The sequence below is a fragment of the Oncorhynchus keta genome, unplaced genomic scaffold, assembly GCF_023373465.1.
Source record: "Oncorhynchus keta strain PuntledgeMale-10-30-2019 unplaced genomic scaffold, Oket_V2 Un_contig_27785_pilon_pilon, whole genome shotgun sequence".
Classification (NCBI taxonomy): domain Eukaryota; kingdom Metazoa; phylum Chordata; class Actinopteri; order Salmoniformes; family Salmonidae; genus Oncorhynchus; species Oncorhynchus keta.
Window position 1 is genome coordinate 12,020 of NW_026285699.1, and position 20,328 is coordinate 32,347.

At 44.4% G+C, this 20,328-nt stretch overlaps 23 non-coding genes across 23 annotated transcripts; all 23 read right to left on the bottom strand.

Annotated features, from left to right (window-relative positions):
- Positions 1-170: 170 nt before the first annotated feature.
- trnaf-gaa (transfer RNA phenylalanine (anticodon GAA)) lies at positions 171-243 on the bottom strand. The gene has a single exon. It is a non-coding gene; the product is annotated as a tRNA-Phe (tRNA).
- Positions 244-325: 82 nt separating this feature from the next.
- trnai-aau (transfer RNA isoleucine (anticodon AAU)) lies at positions 326-399 on the bottom strand. The gene has a single exon. It is a non-coding gene; the product is annotated as a tRNA-Ile (tRNA).
- Positions 400-1,277: 878 nt separating this feature from the next.
- trnaf-gaa (transfer RNA phenylalanine (anticodon GAA)) lies at positions 1,278-1,350 on the bottom strand. Its single transcript has one exon. It is a non-coding gene; the product is annotated as a tRNA-Phe (tRNA).
- Positions 1,351-1,432: 82 nt separating this feature from the next.
- trnai-aau (transfer RNA isoleucine (anticodon AAU)) lies at positions 1,433-1,506 on the bottom strand. The gene has a single exon. It is a non-coding gene; the product is annotated as a tRNA-Ile (tRNA).
- Positions 1,507-2,538: 1,032 nt separating this feature from the next.
- On the bottom strand, positions 2,539-2,612 carry trnai-aau (transfer RNA isoleucine (anticodon AAU)). The gene has a single exon. It is a non-coding gene; the product is annotated as a tRNA-Ile (tRNA).
- An 878-nt stretch (positions 2,613-3,490) lies between these two features.
- On the bottom strand, positions 3,491-3,562 carry trnaf-gaa (transfer RNA phenylalanine (anticodon GAA)). The gene has a single exon. It is a non-coding gene; the product is annotated as a tRNA-Phe (tRNA).
- Positions 3,563-3,644: 82 nt separating this feature from the next.
- On the bottom strand, positions 3,645-3,718 carry trnai-aau (transfer RNA isoleucine (anticodon AAU)). Its single transcript has one exon. It is a non-coding gene; the product is annotated as a tRNA-Ile (tRNA).
- An 877-nt stretch (positions 3,719-4,595) lies between these two features.
- trnaf-gaa (transfer RNA phenylalanine (anticodon GAA)) lies at positions 4,596-4,668 on the bottom strand. The gene has a single exon. It is a non-coding gene; the product is annotated as a tRNA-Phe (tRNA).
- Positions 4,669-4,750: 82 nt separating this feature from the next.
- trnai-aau (transfer RNA isoleucine (anticodon AAU)) lies at positions 4,751-4,824 on the bottom strand. The gene has a single exon. It is a non-coding gene; the product is annotated as a tRNA-Ile (tRNA).
- An 878-nt stretch (positions 4,825-5,702) lies between these two features.
- Positions 5,703-5,775, bottom strand: trnaf-gaa (transfer RNA phenylalanine (anticodon GAA)). The gene has a single exon. It is a non-coding gene; the product is annotated as a tRNA-Phe (tRNA).
- An 82-nt stretch (positions 5,776-5,857) lies between these two features.
- trnai-aau (transfer RNA isoleucine (anticodon AAU)) lies at positions 5,858-5,931 on the bottom strand. The gene has a single exon. It is a non-coding gene; the product is annotated as a tRNA-Ile (tRNA).
- Positions 5,932-6,811: 880 nt separating this feature from the next.
- On the bottom strand, positions 6,812-6,884 carry trnaf-gaa (transfer RNA phenylalanine (anticodon GAA)). Its single transcript has one exon. It is a non-coding gene; the product is annotated as a tRNA-Phe (tRNA).
- Positions 6,885-7,919: 1,035 nt separating this feature from the next.
- Positions 7,920-7,992, bottom strand: trnaf-gaa (transfer RNA phenylalanine (anticodon GAA)). The gene has a single exon. It is a non-coding gene; the product is annotated as a tRNA-Phe (tRNA).
- Positions 7,993-8,074: 82 nt separating this feature from the next.
- On the bottom strand, positions 8,075-8,148 carry trnai-aau (transfer RNA isoleucine (anticodon AAU)). Its single transcript has one exon. It is a non-coding gene; the product is annotated as a tRNA-Ile (tRNA).
- Positions 8,149-9,028: 880 nt separating this feature from the next.
- trnaf-gaa (transfer RNA phenylalanine (anticodon GAA)) lies at positions 9,029-9,101 on the bottom strand. Its single transcript has one exon. It is a non-coding gene; the product is annotated as a tRNA-Phe (tRNA).
- Positions 9,102-10,291: 1,190 nt separating this feature from the next.
- On the bottom strand, positions 10,292-10,365 carry trnai-aau (transfer RNA isoleucine (anticodon AAU)). Its single transcript has one exon. It is a non-coding gene; the product is annotated as a tRNA-Ile (tRNA).
- An 880-nt stretch (positions 10,366-11,245) lies between these two features.
- On the bottom strand, positions 11,246-11,318 carry trnaf-gaa (transfer RNA phenylalanine (anticodon GAA)). Its single transcript has one exon. It is a non-coding gene; the product is annotated as a tRNA-Phe (tRNA).
- A 1,188-nt stretch (positions 11,319-12,506) lies between these two features.
- On the bottom strand, positions 12,507-12,580 carry trnai-aau (transfer RNA isoleucine (anticodon AAU)). The gene has a single exon. It is a non-coding gene; the product is annotated as a tRNA-Ile (tRNA).
- An 881-nt stretch (positions 12,581-13,461) lies between these two features.
- On the bottom strand, positions 13,462-13,534 carry trnay-gua (transfer RNA tyrosine (anticodon GUA)). Its single transcript has one exon. It is a non-coding gene; the product is annotated as a tRNA-Tyr (tRNA).
- A 1,034-nt stretch (positions 13,535-14,568) lies between these two features.
- Positions 14,569-14,640, bottom strand: trnaf-gaa (transfer RNA phenylalanine (anticodon GAA)). The gene has a single exon. It is a non-coding gene; the product is annotated as a tRNA-Phe (tRNA).
- A 3,242-nt stretch (positions 14,641-17,882) lies between these two features.
- trnaf-gaa (transfer RNA phenylalanine (anticodon GAA)) lies at positions 17,883-17,955 on the bottom strand. The gene has a single exon. It is a non-coding gene; the product is annotated as a tRNA-Phe (tRNA).
- A 1,034-nt stretch (positions 17,956-18,989) lies between these two features.
- Positions 18,990-19,062, bottom strand: trnaf-gaa (transfer RNA phenylalanine (anticodon GAA)). Its single transcript has one exon. It is a non-coding gene; the product is annotated as a tRNA-Phe (tRNA).
- Positions 19,063-20,096: 1,034 nt separating this feature from the next.
- trnaf-gaa (transfer RNA phenylalanine (anticodon GAA)) lies at positions 20,097-20,169 on the bottom strand. Its single transcript has one exon. It is a non-coding gene; the product is annotated as a tRNA-Phe (tRNA).
- Between the last annotated feature and the right edge of the window lie 159 nt (positions 20,170-20,328).

Sequence of the window (20,328 nt, forward strand, 5' to 3'; positions counted from 1 at the left end):
TGTAGCAATGACAAGCAACTTTAATGTAACACTGATGTCAAAATGTCAGATGAAAAAGCAAGACATTACTTACTTTCAGAGGAGCAGCGTAGCACACACCATTGAGGCCCACAAACAAAGCTGTGGAAAGGTTCCTTGAAGCCAGAGCATAAAGAAAGAACAAATAAAGATGCCGAAAACCGGGATCGAACCAGGGACCTTTAGATCTTCAGTCTAACGCTCTCCCAACTGAGCTATTCCGGCAATTCACTCAACATAATTCTGTGGCACCCTTGACAATTCACATGCATGTGACTCGTAATTTTGACACTCAAAATGTACATAATAGCCAGTATGGGGATCGAACCCATGACCTTGGCGTTATTAGCACCACACTCTAACCAACTGAGCTAACCTGCCATTTACTATTCTGCTCAATTGTTGAAATGCACCGAGCCTCTGCAAGTGCTGGCACGTCAACAAACAAGTCCACCAACAGCACAGCCTGACAAGACTGGACCCTCTTGGTTGCTTCTTGCAGAAATTCCAAATGGCTGGGGAATTAGCTCAAATGCTTTGCACGCGTGAGGTAGTGGGATCGATGCCCACATTCTCCAAAAGCACATTGTTTTATGGATCCAAGAAAACTCCAGTTCACACTTCATGCAGCCTTGTCTTACGACAACCTACTGTCATGTAAACAATGACAAGAAACTGTCATGTAACAATGACAAGAAACTCTCATGTAACACTGATGTCACAATGTCAGATGAAAAAGAAAGACATTACTTACTTTCAGAGAGCAGCGTATCACACACTCTAACCAACTGAGCTGACCGGCCGCTGGCTACAGAGCACAATTGTTGAGATGCACCGAGCCTCTGCAAGTGCTGGAGCGCAAACTAACAAGTCCACCAACAGCATAGCCTGACAAGACTGGACACTCTTGGTTTCTCCTTGTGGCATTTCCAAACAGCTGGGGAATTTGATCAATTGGTATTGTGTTTGCATAGCATGCTATAGGTAGTGGGATCGATGCCCGCATTCCCCAAAAACACATTTTTTGTGGATCCAAGAAAGCTGCAGTTCACACTTCATGCAGCCTTGTCTTATGACAACCTACTGTCATGTAGCAATGACAAGCAACTTTAATGTAACACTGATGTCAAAATGTCAGATGAAAAAGCAAGACATTACTTACTTTCAGAGGAGCAGCGTAGCACACACCATTGAGGCCCACAAACAAAGCTGTGGAAAGTTTCCTTGAAGCCAGAGCATAAAGAAAGAACAAATAAAGATGCCGAAAACCGGGATCGAACCAGGGACCTTTAGATCTTCAGTCTAACGCTCTCCCAACTGAGCTATTCCGGCAATTCACTCAACATAATTCTGTGGCACCCTTGACAATTCACATGCATGTGACTCGTAATTTTGACACTCAAAATGTACATAATAGCCAGTATGGGGATCGAACCCATGACCTTGGCGTTATTAGCACCACACTCTAACCAACTGAGCTAACCTGCCATTTACTATTCTGCTCAATTGTTGAAATGCACCGAGCCTCTGCAAGTGCTGGCACGTCAACAAACAAGTCCACCAACAGCACAGCCTGACAAGACTGGACCCTCTTGGTTGCTTCTTGCAGAAATTCCAAATGGCTGGGGAATTAGCTCAAATGCTTTGCACGCGTGAGGTAGTGGGATCGATGCCCACATTCTCCAAAAGCACATTGTTTTATGGATCCAAGAAAACTCCAGTTCACACTTCATGCAGCCTTGTCTTACGACAACCTACTGTCATGTAAACAATGACAAGAAACTGTCATGTAACAATGACAAGAAACTCTCATGTAACACTGATGTCACAATGTCAGATGAAAAAGAAAGACATTACTTACTTTCAGAGAGCAGCGTATCACACACTCTAACCAACTGAGCTAACCGGCCGCTGGCTACAGAGCACAATTGTTGAGATGCACCGAGCCTCTGCAAGTGCTGGAGCGCAAACTAACAAGTCCACCAACAGCATAGCCTGACAAGACTGGACACTCTTGGTTGCTCCTTGTGGCAATTCCAAACAGCTGGGGAATTTGATCAATTGGTATTGTGTTTGCATAGCATGCTATAGGTAGTGGGATCGATGCCCGCATTCCCCAAAAACACATTTTTTGTGGATCCAAGAAAGCTGCAGTTCACACTTCATGCAGCCTTGTCTTATGACAACCTACTGTCATGTAGCAATGACAAGCAACTTTAATGTAACACTGATGTCAAAATGTCAGATGAAAAAGCAAGACATTACTTACTTTCAGAGGAGCAGCGTAGCACACACCATTGAGGCCCACAAACAAAGCTGTGGAAAGGTTCCTTGAAGCCAGAGCATAAAGAAAGAACAAATAAAGATGCCGAAACCGGGATCGAACAAGGGACCTTTAGATCTTCAGTCTAACGCTCTCCCAACTGAGCTATTCCGGCAATTCACTCAACTTAATTCTGTGGCACCCTTGACAATTCACATGCATGTGACTCGTAATTTTGACACTCAAAATGTACATAATAGCCAGTATGGGGATCGAACCCATGACCTTGGCGTTATTAGCACCACACTCTAACCAACTGAGCTAACCTGCCATTTACTATTCTGCTCAATTGTTGAAATGCACCGAGCCTCTGCAAGTGCTGGCACGTCAACAAACAAGTCCACCAACAGCACAGCCTGACAAGACTGGACCCTCTTGGTTGCTTCTTGCAGAAATTCCAAATGGCTGGGGAATTAGCTCAAATGCTTTGCACGCGTGAGGTAGTGGGATCGATGCCCACATTCTCCAAAAGCACATTGTTTTATGGATCCAAGAAAACTCCAGTTCACACTTCATGCAGCCTTGTCTTACGACAACCTACTGTCATGTAAACAATGACAAGAAACTGTCATGTAACAATGACAAGAAACTCTCATGTAACACTGATGTCACAATGTCAGATGAAAAGAAAGACATTACTTACTTTCAGAGAGCAGCGTATCACACACTCTAACCAACTGAGCTGACCGGCCGCTGGCTACAGAGCACAATTGTTGAGATGCACCGAGCCTCTGCAAGTGCTGGAGCGCAAACTAACAAGTCCACCAACAGCATAGCCTGACAAGACTGGACACTCTTGGTTGCTCCTTGTGGCAATTCCAAACAGCTGGGGAATTTGATCAATTGGTATTGTGTTTGCATAGCATGCTATAGGTAGTGGGATCGATGCCCGCATTCCCCAAAAACACATTTTTTTGTGGATCCAAGAAAGCTGCAGTTCACACTTCATGCAGCCTTGTCTTATGACAACCTACTGTCATGTAGCAATGACAAGCAACTTTAATGTAACACTGATGTCAAAATGTCAGATGAAAAAGCAAGACATTACTTACTTTCAGAGGAGCAGCGTAGCACACACCATTGAGGCCCACAAACAAAGCTGTGGAAAGGTTCCTTGAAGCCAGAGCATAAAGAAAGAACAAATAAAGATGCCGAAACCGGGATCGAACCAGGGACCTTTAGATCTTCAGTCTAACGCTCTCCCAACTGAGCTATTCCGGCAATTCACTCAACATAATTCTGTGGCACCCTTGACAATTCACATGCATGTGACTCGTAATTTTGACACTCAAAATGTACATAATAGCCAGTATGGGGATCGAACCCATGACCTTGGCGTTATTAGCACCACACTCTAACCAACTGAGCTAACCTGCCATTTACTATTCTGCTCAATTGTTGAAATGCACCGAGCCTCTGCAAGTGCTGGCACGTCAACAAACAAGTCCACCAACAGCACAGCCTGACAAGACTGGACCCTCTTGGTTGCTTCTTGCAGAAATTCCAAATGGCTGGGGAATTAGCTCAAATGCTTTGCACGCGTGAGGTAGTGGGATCGATGCCCACATTCTCCAAAAGCACATTGTTTTATGGATCCAAGAAAACTCCAGTTCACACTTCATGCAGCCTTGTCTTACGACAACCTACTGTCATGTAAACAATGACAAGAAACTGTCATGTAACAATGACAAGAAACTCTCATGTAACACTGATGTCACAATGTCAGATGAAAAAGAAAGACATTACTTACTTTCAGAGAGCAGCGTATCACACACTCTAACCAACTGAGCTGACCGGCCGCTGGCTACAGAGCACAATTGTTGAGATGCACCGAGCCTCTGCAAGTGCTGGAGCGCAAACTAACAAGTCCACCAACAGCATAGCCTGACAAGACTGGACACTCTTGGTTGCTCCTTCTGGCAATTCCAAACAGCTGGGGAATTTGATCAATTGGTATTGTGTTTGCATAGCATGCTATAGGTAGTGGGATCGATGCCCGCATTCCCCAAAAACACATTTTTTTGTGGATCCAAGAAAGCTGCAGTTCACACTTCATGCAGCCTTGTCTTATGACAACCTACTGTCATGTAGCAATGACAAGCAACTTTAATGTAACACTGATGTCAATGTCAGATGAAAAAGCAAGACATTACTTACTTTCAGAGGAGCAGCGTAGCACACACCATTGAGGCCCACAAACAAAGCTGTGGAAAGGTTCCTTGAAGCCAGAGCATAAAGAAAGAACAAATAAAGATGCCGAAAACCGGGATCGAACCAGGGACCTTTAGATCTTCAGTCTAACGCTCTCCCAACTGAGCTATTCCGGCAATTCACTCAACATAATTCTGTGGCACCCTTGACAATTCACATGCATGTGACTCGTAATTTTGACACTCAAAATGTACATAATAGCCAGTATGGGGATCGAACCCATGACCTTGGCGTTATTAGCACCACACTCTAACCAACTGAGCTAACCTGCCATTTACTATTCTGCTCAATTGTTGAAATGCACCGAGCCTCTGCAAGTGCTGGCACGTCAACAAACAAGTCCACCAACAGCACAGCCTGACAAGACTGGACCCTCTTGGTTGCTTCTTGCAGAAATTCCAAATGGCTGGGAATTAGCTCAAATGCTTTGCACGCGTGAGGTAGTGGGATCGATGCCCACATTCTCCAAAAGCACATTGTTTTATGGATCCAAGAAAACTCCAGTTCACACTTCATGCAGCCTTGTCTTACGACAACCTACTGTCATGTAAACAATGACAAGAAACTGTCATGTAACAATGACAAGAAACTCTCATGTAACACTGATGTCACAATGTCAGATGAAAAAGAAAGACATTACTTACTTTCAGAGAGCAGCGTATCACACACTCTAACCAACTGAGCTGACCGGCCGCTGGCTACAGAGCACAATTGTTGAGATGCACCGAGCCTCTGCAAGTGCTGGAGCGCAAACTAACAAGTCCACCAACAGCATAGCCTGACAAGACTGGACACTCTTGGTTGCTCCTTGTGGCAATTCCAAACAGCTGGGGAATTTGATCAATTGGTATTGTGTTTGCTTAGCATGCTATAGGTAGTGGGATCGATGCCCGCATTCCCCAAAAACACATTTTTTTGTGGATCCAAGAAAGCTGCAGTTCACACTTCATGCAGCCTTGTCTTATGACAACCTACTGTCATGTAGCAATGACAAGCAACTTTAATGTAACACTGATGTCAAAATGTCAGATGAAAAAGCAAGACATTACTTACTTTCAGAGGAGCAGCGTAGCACACACCATTGAGGCCCACAAACAAAGCTGTGAAAAGGTTCCTTGAAGCCAGAGCATAAAGAAAGAACAAATAAAGATGCCGAAACCGGGGATCGAACCAGGGACCTTTAGATCTTCAGTCTAACGCTCTCCCAACTGAGCTATTCCGGCAATTCACTCAACATAATTCTGTGGCACCCTTGACAATTCACATGCATGTGACTCGTAATTTTGACACTCAAAATGTACATAATAGCCAGTATGGGGATCGAACCCATGACCTTGGCGTTATTAGCACCACACTCTAACCAACTGAGCTAACCTGCCATTTACTATTCTGCTCAATTGTTGAAATGCACCGAGCCTCTGCAAGTGCTGGCACGTCAACAAACAAGTCCACCAACAGCACAGCCTGACAAGACTGGACCCTCTTGGTTGCTTCTTGCAGAAATTCCAAATGGCTGGGGAATTAGCTCAAATGCTTTGCACGCGTGAGGTAGTGGGATCGATGCCCACATTCTCCAAAAGCACATTGTTTTATGGATCCAAGAAAACTCCAGTTCACACTTCATGCAGCCTTGTCTTACGACAACCTACTGTCATGTAAACAATGACAAGAAACTGTCATGTAACAATGACAAGAAACTCTCATGTAACACTGATGTCACAATGTCAGATGAAAAAGAAAGACATTACTTACTTTCAGAGAGCAGCGTATCACACACTCTAACCAACTGAGCTGACCGGCCGCTGGCTACAGAGCACAATTGTTGAGATGCACCGAGCCTCTGCAAGTGCTGGAGCGCAAACTAACAAGTCCACCAACAGCATAGCCTGACAAGACTGGACACTCTTGGTTTCTCCTTCTGGCATTTCCAAACAGCTGGGGAATTTGATCAATTGGTATTGTGTTTGCATAGCATGCTATAGGTAGTGGGATCGATGCCCGCATTCCCCAAAAACACATTTTTTTTGTGGATCCAAGAAAGCTGCAGTTCACACTTCATGCAGCCTTGTCTTATGACAACCTACTGTCATGTAGCAATGACAAGCAACTTTAATGTAACACTGATGTCAAAATGTCAGATGAAAAAGCAAGACATTACTTACTTTCAGAGGAGCAGCGTAGCACACACCATTGAGGCCCACAAACAAAGCTGTGGAAAGGTTCCTTGAAGCCAGAGCATAAAGAAAGAACAAATAAAGATGCCGAAAACCGGGATCGAACCAGGGACCTTTAGATCTTCAGTCTAACGCTCTCCCAACTGAGCTATTCCGGCAATTCACTCAACATAATTCTGTGGCACCCTTGACAATTCACATGCATGTGACTCGTAATTTTGACACTCAAAATGTACATAATAGCCAGTATGGGGATCGAACCCATGACCTTGGCGTTATTAGCATCACACTCTAACCAACTGAGCTAACCTGCCATTTACTATTCTGCTCAATTGTTGAAATGCACCGAGCCTCTGCAAGTGCTGGCACGTCAACAAACAAGTCCACCAACAGCACAGCCTGACAAGACTGGACCCTCTTGGTTGCTTCTTGCAGAAATTCCAAATGGCTGGGGAATTAGCTCAAATGCTTTGCACGCGTGAGGTAGTGGGATCGATGCCCACATTCTCCAAAAGCACATTGTTTTATGGATCCAAGAAAACTCCAGTTCACACTTCATGCAGCCTTGTCTTACGACAACCTACTGTCATGTAAACAATGACAAGAAACTGTCATGTAACAATGACAAGAAACTCTCATGTAACACTGATGTCACAATGTCAGATGAAAAAGAAAGACATTACTTACTTTCAGAGAGCAGCGTATCACACACTCTAACCAACTGAGCTGACCGGCCGCTGGCTACAGAGCACAATTGTTGAGATGCACCGAGCCTCTGCAAGTGCTGGAGCGCAAACTAACAAGTCCACCAACAGCATAGCCTGACAAGACTGGACACTCTTGGTTGCTCCTTGTGGCAATTCCAAACAGCTGGGGAATTTGATCAATTGGTATTGTGTTTGCTTAGCATGCTATAGGTAGTGGGATCGATGCCCGCATTCCCCAAAAACACATTTTTTTGTGGATCCAAGAAAGCTGCAGTTCACACTTCATGCAGCCTTGTCTTATGACAACCTACTGTCATGTAGCAATGACAAGCAACTTTAATGTAACACTGATGTCAAAATGTCAGATGAAAAAGCAAGACATTACTTACTTTCAGAGGAGCAGCGTAGCACACACCATTGAGGCCCACAAACAAAGCTGTGGAAAGGTTCCTTGAAGCCAGAGCATAAAGAAAGAACAAATAAAGATGCCGAAAACCGGGATCGAACCAGGGACCTTTAGATCTTCAGTCTAACGCTCTCCCAACTGAGCTATTCCGGCAATTCACTCAACATAATTCTGTGGCACCCTTGACAATTCACATGCATGTGACTCGTAATTTTGACACTCAAAATGTACATAATAGCCAGTATGGGGATCGAACCCATGACCTTGGCGTTATTAGCACCACACTCTAACCAACTGAGCTAACCTGCCATTTACTATTCTGCTCAATTGTTGAAATGCACCGAGCCTCTGCAAGTGCTGGCACGTCAACAAACAAGTCCACCAACAGCACAGCCTGACAAGACTGGACCCTCTTGGTTGCTTCTTGCAGAAATTCCAAATGGCTGGGGAATTAGCTCAAATGCTTTGCACGCGTGAGGTAGTGGGATCGATGCCCACATTCTCCAAAAGCACATTGTTTTATGGATCCAAGAAAACTCCAGTTCACACTTCATGCAGCCTTGTCTTACGACAACCTACTGTCATGTAAACAATGACAAGAAACTGTCATGTAACAATGACAAGAAACTCTCATGTAACACTGATGTCACAATGTCAGATGAAAAAGAAAGACATTACTTACTTTCAGAGAGCAGCGTATCACACACTCTAACCAACTGAGCTGACCGGCCGCTGGCTACAGAGCACAATTGTTGAGATGCACCGAGCCTCTGCAAGTGCTGGAGCGCAAACTAACAAGTCCACCAACAGCATAGCCTGACAAGACTGGACACTCTTGGTTTCTCCTTCTGGCATTTCCAAACAGCTGGGGAATTTGATCAATTGGTATTGTGTTTGCATAGCATGCTATAGGTAGTGGGATCGATGCCCGCATTCCCCAAAAACACATTTTTTTTGTGGATCCAAGAAAGCTGCAGTTCACACTTCATGCAGCCTTGTCTTATGACAACCTACTGTCATGTAGCAATGACAAGCAACTTTAATGTAACACTGATGTCAAAATGTCAGATGAAAAAGCAAGACATTACTTACTTTCAGAGGAGCAGCGTAGCACACACCATTGAGGCCCACAAACAAAGCTGTGGAAAGTTTCCTTGAAGCCAGAGCATAAAGAAAGAACAAATAAAGATGCCGAAAACCGGGATCGAACCAGGGACCTTTAGATCTTCAGTCTAACGCTCTCCCAACTGAGCTATTCCGGCAATTCACTCAACATAATTCTGTGGCACCCTTGACAATTCACATGCATGTGACTCGTAATTTTGACACTCAAAATGTACATAATAGCCAGTATGGGGATCGAACCCATGACCTTGGCGTTATTAGCATCACACTCTAACCAACTGAGATAACCTGCCATTTACTATTCTGCTCAATTGTTGAAATGCACCGAGCCTCTGCAAGTGCTGGCACGTCAACAAACAAGTCCACCAACAGCACAGCCTGACAAGACTGGACCCTCTTGGTTTCTTCTTGCAGAAATTCCAAATGGCTGGGGAATTAGCTCAAATGCTTTGCACGCGTGAGGTACTGGGATCGATGCCCACATTCTCCAAAAGCACATTGTTTTATGGATCCAAGAAAACTCCAGTTCACACTTCATGCAGCCTTGTCTTACGACAACCTACTGTCATGTAAACAATGACAAGAAACTGTCATGTAACAATGACAAGAAACTCTCATGTAACACTGATGTCACAATGTCAGATGAAAAAGAAAGACATTACTTACTTTCAGAGAGCAGCGTATCACACACTCTAACCAACTGAGCTAACCGGCCGCTGGCTACAGAGCACAATTGTTGAGATGCACCGAGCCTCTGCAAGTGCTGGAGCGCAAACTAACAAGTCCACCAACAGCATAGCCTGACAAGACTGGACACTCTTGGTTGCTCCTTGTGGCAATTCCAAACAGCTGGGGAATTTGATCAATTGGTATTGTGTTTGCATAGCATGCTATAGGTAGTGGGATCGATGCCCGCATTCCCCAAAAACACATTTTTTTGTGGATCCAAGAAAGCTGCAGTTCACACTTCATGCAGCCTTGTCTTATGACAACCTACTGTCATGTAGCAATGACAAGCAACTTTAATGTAACACTGATGTCAAAATGTCAGATGAAAAAGCAAGACATTACTTACTTTCAGAGGAGCAGCGTAGCACACACCATTGAGGCCCACAAACAAAGCTGTGAAAAGGTTCCTTGAAGCCAGAGCATAAAGAAAGAACAAATAAAGATGCCGAAAACCGGGATCGAACCAGGGACCTTTAGATCTTCAGTCTAACGCTCTCCCAAATGAGCTATTCCGGCAATACACTCAACATAATTCTGTGGCACCCTTGACAATTCACATGCATGTGACTCGTAATTTTGACACTCAAAATGTACATAATAGCCAGTATGGGGATCGAACCCATGACCTTGGCGTTATTAGCACCACACTCTAACCAACTGAGCTAACCTGCCATTTACTATTCTGCTCAATTGTTGAAATGCACCGAGCCTCTGCAAGTGCTGGCACGTCAACAAACAAGTCCACCAACAGCACAGCCTGACAAGACTGGACCCTCTTGGTTGCTTCTTGCAGAAATTCCAAATGGCTGGGGAATTAGCTCAAATGCTTTGCACGCGTGAGGTAGTGGGATCGATGCCCACATTCTCCAAAAGCACATTGTTTTATGGATCCAAGAAAACTCCAGTTCACACTTCATGCAGCCTTGTCTTACGACAACCTACTGTCATGTAAACAATGACAAGAAACTGTCATGTAACAATGACAAGAAACTCTCATGTAACACTGATGTCACAATGTCAGATGAAAAAGAAAGACATTACTTACTTTCAGAGAGCAGCGTATCACACACTCTAACCAACTGAGCTGACCGGCCGCTGGCTACAGAGCACAATTGTTGAGATGCACCGAGCCTCTGCAAGTGCTGGAGCGCAAACTAACAAGTCCACCAACAGCATAGCCTGACAAGACTGGACACTCTTGGTTTCTCCTTCTGGCATTTCCAAACAGCTGGGGAATTTGATCAATTGGTATTGTGTTTGCATAGCATGCTATAGGTAGTGGGATCGATGCCCGCATTCCCCAAAAACACATTTTTTTTGTGGATCCAAGAAAGCTGCAGTTCACACTTCATGCAGCCTTGTCTTATGACAACCTACTGTCATGTAGCAATGACAAGCAACTTTAATGTAACACTGATGTCAAAATGTCAGATGAAAAAGCAAGACATTACTTACTTTCAGAGGAGCAGCGTAGCACACACCATTGAGGCCCACAAACAAAGCTGTGGAAAGGTTCCTTGAAGCCAGAGCATAAAGAAAGAACAAATAAAGATGCCGAAAACCGGGATCGAACCAGGGACCTTTAGATCTTCAGTCTAACGCTCTCCCAACTGAGCTATTCCGGCAATTCACTCAACATAATTCTGTGGCACCCTTGACAATTCACATGCATGTGACTCGTAATTTTGACACTCAAAATGTACATAATAGCCAGTATGGGGATCGAACCCATGACCTTGGCGTTATTAGCACCAAACTCTAACCAACTGAGCTAACCTGCCATTTACTATTTTGCTCAATTGTTGAAATGCACCGAGCCTCTGCAAGTGCTGGCACGTCAACAAACAAGTCCACCAACAGCACAGCCTGACAAGACTGGACCCTCTTGGTTGCTTCTTGCAGAAATTCCAAATGGCTGGGGAATTAGCTCAAATGCTTTGCACGCGTGAGGTAGTGGGATCGATGCCCACATTCTCCAAAAGCACATTGTTTTATGGATCCAAGAAAACTCCAGTTCACACTTCATGCAGCCTTGTCTTACGACAACCTACTGTCATGTAAACAATGACAAGAAACTGTCATGTAACAATGACAAGAAACTCTCATGTAACACTGATGTCACAATGTCAGATGAAAAAGAAAGACATTACTTACTTTCAGAGAGCAGCGTATCACACACTCTAACCAACTGAGCTAACCGGCCGCTGGCTACAGAGCACAATTGTTGAGATGCACCGAGCCTCTGCAAGTGCTGGAGCGCAAACTAACAAGTCCACCAACAGCATAGCCTGACAAGACTGGACACTCTTGGTTGCTCCTTGTGGCAATTCCAAACAGCTGGGGAATTTGATCAATTGGTATTGTGTTTGCATAGCATGCTATAGGTAGTGGGATCGATGCCCGCATTCCCCAAAAACACATTTTTTGTGGATCCAAGAAAGCTGCAGTTCACACTTCATGCAGCCTTGTCTTATGACAACCTACTGTCATGTAGCAATGACAAGCAACTTTAATGTAACACTGATGTCAAAATGTCAGATGAAAAAGCAAGACATTACTTACTTTCAGAGGAGCAGCGTAGCACACACCATTGAGGCCCACAAACAAAGCTGTGGAAAGGTTCCTTGAAGCCAGAGCATAAAGAAAGAACAAATAAAGATGCCAAAACCGGGATCGAACCAGGGACCTTTAGATCTTCAGTCTAACGCTCTCCCAACTGAGCTATTCCGGCAATTCACTCAACATAATTCTGTGGCACCCTTGACAATTCACATGCATGTGACTCGTAATTTTGACACTCAAAATGTACATAATAGCCAGTATGGGGATCGAACCCATGACCTTGGCGTTATTAGCACCACACTCTAACCAACTGAGCTAACCGGCCATTTGCTATTTTGCTCAATTGTTGAAATGCACTGAGCCTCTGCAAGTGCTGGCACATCAACAAACAAGTCCACCAACAGCATAGCCTGACAAGACTGGACCCTCTTGGTTGCTTCTTGTGGAAATTCCAAATGGCTGGGGAATTAGCTCAAATGCTTTGCACGCGTGAGGTAGTGGGATCGATGCCCACATTCTCCAAAAGCACATTGTTTTATGGATCCAAGAAAACTCCAGTTCACACTTCATGCAGCCTTGTCTTACGACAACCTACTGTCATGTAAACAATGACAAGAAACTGTCATGTAACAATGACAAGAAACTCTCATGTAACACTGATGTCACAATGTCAGATGAAAAAGAAAGACATTACTTACTTTCAGAGAGCAGCGTACACACACACACTCTAACCAACTGAGCTAACCGGCCGCTGGCTACAGAGCACAATTGTTGAGATGCACCGAGCCTCTGCAAGTGCTGGAGCGCAAACTAACAAGTCCACCAACAGCATAGCCTGACAAGACTGGACACTCTTGGTTGCTCCTTGTGGCAATTCCAAACAGCTGGGGAATTTGATCAATTGGTATTGTGTTTGCATAGCATGCTATAGGTAGTGGGATCGATGCCCGCATTCCCCAAAAACACATTTTTTGTGGATCCAAGAAAGCTGCAGTTCACACTTCATGCAGCCTTGTCTTATGACAACCTACTGTCATGTAGCAATGACAAGCAACTTTAATGTAACACTGATGTCAAAATGTCAGATGAAAAAGCAAGACATTACTTACTTTCAGAGGAGCAGCGTAGCACACACCATTGAGGCCCACAAACAAAGCTGTGGAAAGGTTCCTTGAAGCCAGAGCATAAAGAAAGAACAAATAAAGATGCCGAAAACCGGGATCGAACCAGGGACCTTTAGATATACAGTCTAACGCTCTCCCAACTGAGCTATTCCGGCAATTCACTCAACGTAATTCTGTGGCACCCTTGACAATTCACATGCATGTGACTCGTAATTTTGACACTCAAAATGTACATAATAGCCAGTATGGGGATCGAACCCATGACCTTGGCGTTATTAGCACCACACTCTAACTAACTGAGCTAACCTGCCATTTACTATTCTGCTCAATTGTTGAAATGCACCGAGCCTCTGCAAGTGCTGGCACGTCAACAAACAAGTCCACCAACAGCACAGCCTAACAAGACTGGATCCTCTTGGTTGCTTCTTGCGGAAATTCCAAACGGCTGGGGAATTAGCTCAAATGCTTTGCACGCGTGAGGTATTGGGATGGATGCCCACATTCTCCAAAAGCACATTGTTTTATGGATCCAAGAAAACTCCAGTTCACACTTCATGCAGCCTTGTCTTACGACAACCTACTGTCATGTAAACAATGACAAGAAACTGTCATGTAACAATGACAAGAAACTCTCATGTAACACTGATGTCACAATGTCAGATGAAAAAGAAAGACATTACTTACTTTCAGAGAGCAGCGTATCACACACTCTAACCAACTGAGCTGACCGGCCGCTGGCTACAGAGCACAATTGTTGAGATGCACCGAGCCTCTGCAAGTGCTGGAGCGCAAACTAACAAGTCCACCAACAGCATAGCCTGACAAGACTGGACACTCTTGGTTGCTCCTTGTGGCAATTCCAAACAGCTGGGGAATTTGATCAATTGGTATTGTGTTTGCATAGCATGCTATAGGTAGTGGGATCGATGCCCGCATTCCCCAAAAACACATTTTTTGTGGATCCAAGAAAGCTGCAGTTCACACTTCATGCAGCCTTGTCTTATGACAACCTACTGTCATGTAGCAATGACAAGCAACTTTAATGTAACACTGATGTCAAAATGTCAGATGAAAAAGCAAGACATTACTTACTTTCAGAGGAGCAGCGTAGCACACACCATTGAGGCCCACAAACAAAGCTGTGGAAAGGTTCCTTGAAGCCAGAGCATAAAGAAAGAACAAATAAAGATGCCGAAACCGGGATCGAACCAGGGACCTTTAGATCTTCAGTCTAACGCTCTCCCAACTGAGCTATTCCGGCAATTCACTCAACATAATTCTGTGGCACCCTTGACAATTCACATGCATGTGACTCGTAATTTTGACACTCAAAATGTACATAATAGCCAGTATGGGGATCGAACCCATGACCTTGGCGTTATTAGCATCACACTCTAACCAACTGAGCTAACCTGCCATTTACTATTCTGCTCAATTGTTGAAATGCACCGAGCCTCTGCAAGTGCTGGCACGTCAACAAACAAGTCCACCAACAGCACAGCCTGACAAGACTGGACCCTCTTGGTTGCTTCTTGCAGAAATTCCAAATGGCTGGGGAATTAGCTCAAATGCTTTGCACGCGTGAGGTAGTGGGATCGATGCCCACATTCTCCAAAAGCACATTGTTTTATGGATCCAAGAAAACTCCAGTTCACACTTCATGCAGCCTTGTCTTACGACAACCTACTGTCATGTAAACAATGACAAGAAACTGTCATGTAACAATGACAAGAAACTCTCATGTAACACTGATGTCACATGAAAAAGAAAGACATTACTTACTTTCAGAGAGCAGCGTATCACACACTCTAACCAACTGAGCTAACCGGCCGCTGGCTACAGAGCACAATTGTTGAGATGCACCGAGCCTCTGCAAGTGCTGGAGCGCAAACTAACAAGTCCACCAACAGCATAGCCTGACAAGACTGGACACTCTTGGTTGCTCCTTGTGGCAATTCCAAACAGCTGGGGAATTTGATCAATTGGTATTGTGTTTGCTTAGCATGCTATAGGTAGTGGGATCGATGCCCGCATTCCCCAAAAACACATTTTTTTGTGGATCCAAGAAAGCTGCAGTTCACACTTCATGCAGCCTTGTCTTATGACAACCTACTGTCATGTAGCAATGACAAGCAACTTTAATGTAACACTGATGTCAAAATGTCAGATGAAAAAGCAAGACATTACTTACTTTCAGAGGAGCAGCGTAGCACACACCATTGAGGCCCACAAACAAAGCTGTGGAAAGGTTCCTTGAAGCCAGAGCATAAAGAAAGAACAAATAAAGATGCCGAAACCGGGATCGAACCAGGGACCTTTAGATCTTCAGTCTAACGCTCTCCCAACTGAGCTATTCCGGCAATTCACTCAACATAATTCTGTGGCACCCTTGACAATTCACATGCATGTGACTCGTAATTTTGACACTCAAAATGTACATAATAGCCAGTATGGGGATCGAACCTATGACCTTGGCGTTATTAGCACCACACTCTAACCAACTGAGCTAACCTGCCATTTACTATTCTGCTCAATTGTTGAAATGCACTGAGCCTCTGCAAGTGCTGGCACGTCAACAAACAAGTCCACCAACAACACAGCCTGACAAGACTGGACCCTCTTGGTTGCTTCTTGCAGAAATTCCAAATGGCTGGGGAATTAGCTCAAATGCTTTGCACGCGTGAGGTAGTGGGATCGATGCCCACATTCTCCAAAAGCACATTGTTTTATGGATCCAAGAAAACTCCAGTTCACACTTCATGCAGCCTTGTCTTACGACAACCTACTGTCATGTAAACAATGACAAGAAACTGTCATGTAACAATGACAAGAAACTCTCATGTAACACTGATGTCACAATGTCAGATGAAAAAGAAAGACATTACTTACTTTCAGAGAGCAGCGTATCACACACTCTAACCAACTGAGCTAACCGGCCGCTGGCTACAGAGCACAATTGTTGAGATGCACCGAGCCTCTGCAAGTGCTGGAGCGCAAACTAACAAGTCCACCAACAGCATAGCCTGACAAGACTGGACACTCTTGGTTGCTCCTTGTGGCAATTCCAAACAGCTGGGGAATTTGATCAATTGGTATTGTGTTTGCATAGCATGCTATAGGTAGTGGGATCGATGCCCGCATTCCCCAAAAACACATTTTTTTGTGGATCCAAGAAAGCTGCAGTTCACACTTCATGCAGCCTTGTCTTATGACAACCTACTGTCATGTAGCAATGACAAGCAACTTTAATGTAACACTGATGTCAAAATGTCAGATGAAAAAGCAAGACATTACTTACTTTCAGAGGAGCAGCGTAGCACACACCATTGAGGCCCACAAACAAAGCTGTGGAAAGGTTCCTTGAAGCCAGAGCATAAAGAAAGAACAAATAAAGATGCCAAAACCGGGATCGAACCAGGGACCTTTAGATCTTCAGTCTAACGCTCTCCCAACTGAGCTATTCCGGCAATTCACTCAACATAATTCTGTGGCACCCTTGACAATTCACATGCATGTGACTCGTAATTTTGACACTCAAAATGTACATAATAGCCAGTATGGGGATCGAACCCATGACCTTGGCGTTATTAGCACCACACTCTAACCAACTGAGCTAACCTGCCATTTACTATTCTGCTCAATTGTTGAAATGCACCGAGCCTCTGCAAGTGCTGGCACGTCAACAAACAAGTCCACCAACAGCACAGCCTGACAAGACTGGACCCTCTTGGTTGCTTCTTGCAGAAATTCCAAATGGCTGGGGAATTAGCTCAAATGCTTTGCACGCGTGAGGTAGTGGGATCGATGCCCACATTCTCCAAAAGCACATTGTTTTATGGATCCAAGAAAACTCCAGTTCACACTTCATGCAGCCTTGTCTTACGACAACCTACTGTCATGTAAACAATGACAAGAAACTGTCATGTAACAATGACAAGAAACTCTCATGTAACACTGATGTCACAATGTCAGATGAAAAAGAAAGACATTACTTACTTTCAGAGAGCAGCGTATCACACACTCTAACCAACTGAGCTGACCGGCCGCTGGCTACAGAGCACAATTGTTGAGATGCACCGAGCCTCTGCAAGTGCTGGAGCGCAAACTAACAAGTCCACCAACAGCATAGCCTGACAAGACTGGACACTCTTGGTTTCTCCTTCTGGCATTTCCAAACAGCTGGGGAATTTGATCAATTGGTATTGTGTTTGCATAGCATGCTATAGGTAGTGGGATCGATGCCCGCATTCCCCAAAAACACATTTTTTTTGTGGATCCAAGAAAGCTGCAGTTCACACTTCATGCAGCCTTGTCTTATGACAACCTACTGTCATGTAGCAATGACAAGCAACTTTAATGTAACACTGATGTCAAAATGTCAGATGAAAAAGCAAGACATTACTTACTTTCAGAGGAGCAGCGTAGCACACACCATTGAGGCCCACAAACAAAGCTGTGGAAAGGTTCCTTGAAGCCAGAGCATAAAGAAAGAACAAATAAAGATGCCGAAAACCGGGATCGAACCAGGGACCTTTAGATCTTCAGTCTAACGCTCTCCCAACTGAGCTATTCCGGCAATTCACTCAACATAATTCTGTGGCACCCTTGACAATTCACATGCATGTGACTCGTAATTTTGACACTCAAAATGTACATAATAGCCAGTATGGGGATCGAACCCATGACCTTGGCGTTATTAGCACCACACTCTAACCAACTGAGCTAACCTGCCATTTACTATTCTGCTCAATTGTTGAAATGCACCGAGCCTCTGCAAGTGCTGGCACGTCAACAAACAAGTCCACCAACAGCACAGCCTGACAAGACTGGACCCTCTTGGTTGCTTCTTGCAGAAATTCCAAATGGCTGGGGAATTAGCTCAAATGCTTTGCACGCGTGAGGTAGTGGGATCGATGCCCACATTCTCCAAAAGCACATTGTTTTATGGATCCAAGAAAACTCCAGTTCACACTTCATGCAGCCTTGTCTTACGACAACCTACTGTCATGTAAACAATGACAAGAAACTGTCATGTAACAATGACAAGAAACTCTCATGTAACACTGATGTCACAATGTCAGATGAAAAAGAAAGACATTACTTACTTTCAGAGAGCAGCGTATCACACACTCTAACCAACTGAGCTAACCGGCCGCTGGCTACAGAGCACAATTGTTGAGATGCACCGAGCCTCTGCAAGTGCTGGAGCGCAAACTAACAAGTCCACCAACAGCATAGCCTGACAAGACTGGACACTCTTGGTTGCTCCTTGTGGCAATTCCAAACAGCTGGGGAATTTGATCAATTGGTATTGTGTTTGCATAGCATGCTATAGGTAGTGGGATCGATGCCCGCATTCCCCAAAAACACATTTTTTGTGGATCCAAGAAAGCTGCAGTTCACACTTCATGCAGCCTTGTCTTATGACAACCTACTGTCATGTAGCAATGACAAGCAACTTTAATGTAACACTGATGTCAAAATGTCAGATGAAAAAGCAAGACATTACTTACTTTCAGAGGAGCAGCGTAGCACACACCATTGAGGCCCACAAACAAAGCTGTGGAAAGGTTCCTTGAAGCCAGAGCATAAAGAAAGAACAAATAAAGATGCCGAAAACCGGGATCGAACCAGGGACCTTTAGATCTTCAGTCTAACGCTCTCCCAACTGAGCTATTCCGGCAATTCACTCAACATAATTCTGTGGCACCCTTGACAATTCACATGCATGTGACTCGTAATTTTGACACTCAAAATGTACATAATAGCCAGTATGGGGATCGAACCCATGACCTTGGCCTTATTAGCACCACACTCTAACCAACTGAGCTAACCGGCCATTTGCTATTTTGCTCAATTGTTGAAATGCACTGAGCCTCTGCAAGTGCTGGCACATCAACAAACAAGTCCACCAACAGCATAGCCTGACAAGACTGGACCCTCTTGGTTGCTTCTTGTGGAAATTCCAAACGGCTGGGGAATTAGCTCAAATGCTTTGCACGCGTGAGGTAGTGGGATCGATGCCCACATTCTCCAAAAGCACATTGTTTTATGGATCCAAGAAAACTCCAGTTCACACTTCATGCAGCCTTGTCTTACGACAACCTACTGTCATGTAAACAATGACAAGAAACTGTCATGTAACAATGACAAGAAACTCTCATGTAACACTGATGTCACAATGTCAGATGAAAAAGAAAGACATTACTTACTTTCAGAGAGCAGCGTATCACACACTCTAACCAACTGAGCTAACCGGCCGCTGGCTACAGAGCACAATTGTTGAGATGCACCGAGCCTCTGCAAGTGCTGGAGCGCAAACTAACAAGTCCACCAACAGCATAGCCTGACAAGACTGGACACTCTTGGTTGCTCCTTGTGGCAATTCCAAACAGCTGGGGAATTTGATCAATTGGTATTGTGTTTGCATAGCATGCTATAGGTAGTGGGATCGATGCCCGCATTCCCCAAAAACACATTTTTTGTGGATCCAAGAAAGCTGCAGTTCACACTTCATGCAGCCTTGTCTTATGACAACCTACTGTCATGTAGCAATGACAAGCAACTTTAATGTAACACTGATGTCAAAATGTCAGATGAAAAAGCAAGACATTACTTACTTTCAGAGGAGCAGCGTAGCACACACCATTGAGGCCCACAAACAAAGCTGTGGAAAGGTTCCTTGAAGCCAGAGCATAAAGAAAGAACAAATAAAGATGCCGAAAACCGGGATCGAACCAGGGACCTTTAGATCTTCAGTCTAACGCTCTCCCAACTGAGCTATTCCGGCAATTCACTCAACATAATTCTGTGGCACCCTTGACAATTCACATGCATGTGACTCGTAATTTTGACACTCAAAATGTACATAATAGCCAGTATGGGGATCGAACCCATGACCTTGGCGTTATTAGCACCACACTCTAACCAACTGAGCTAACCTGCGATT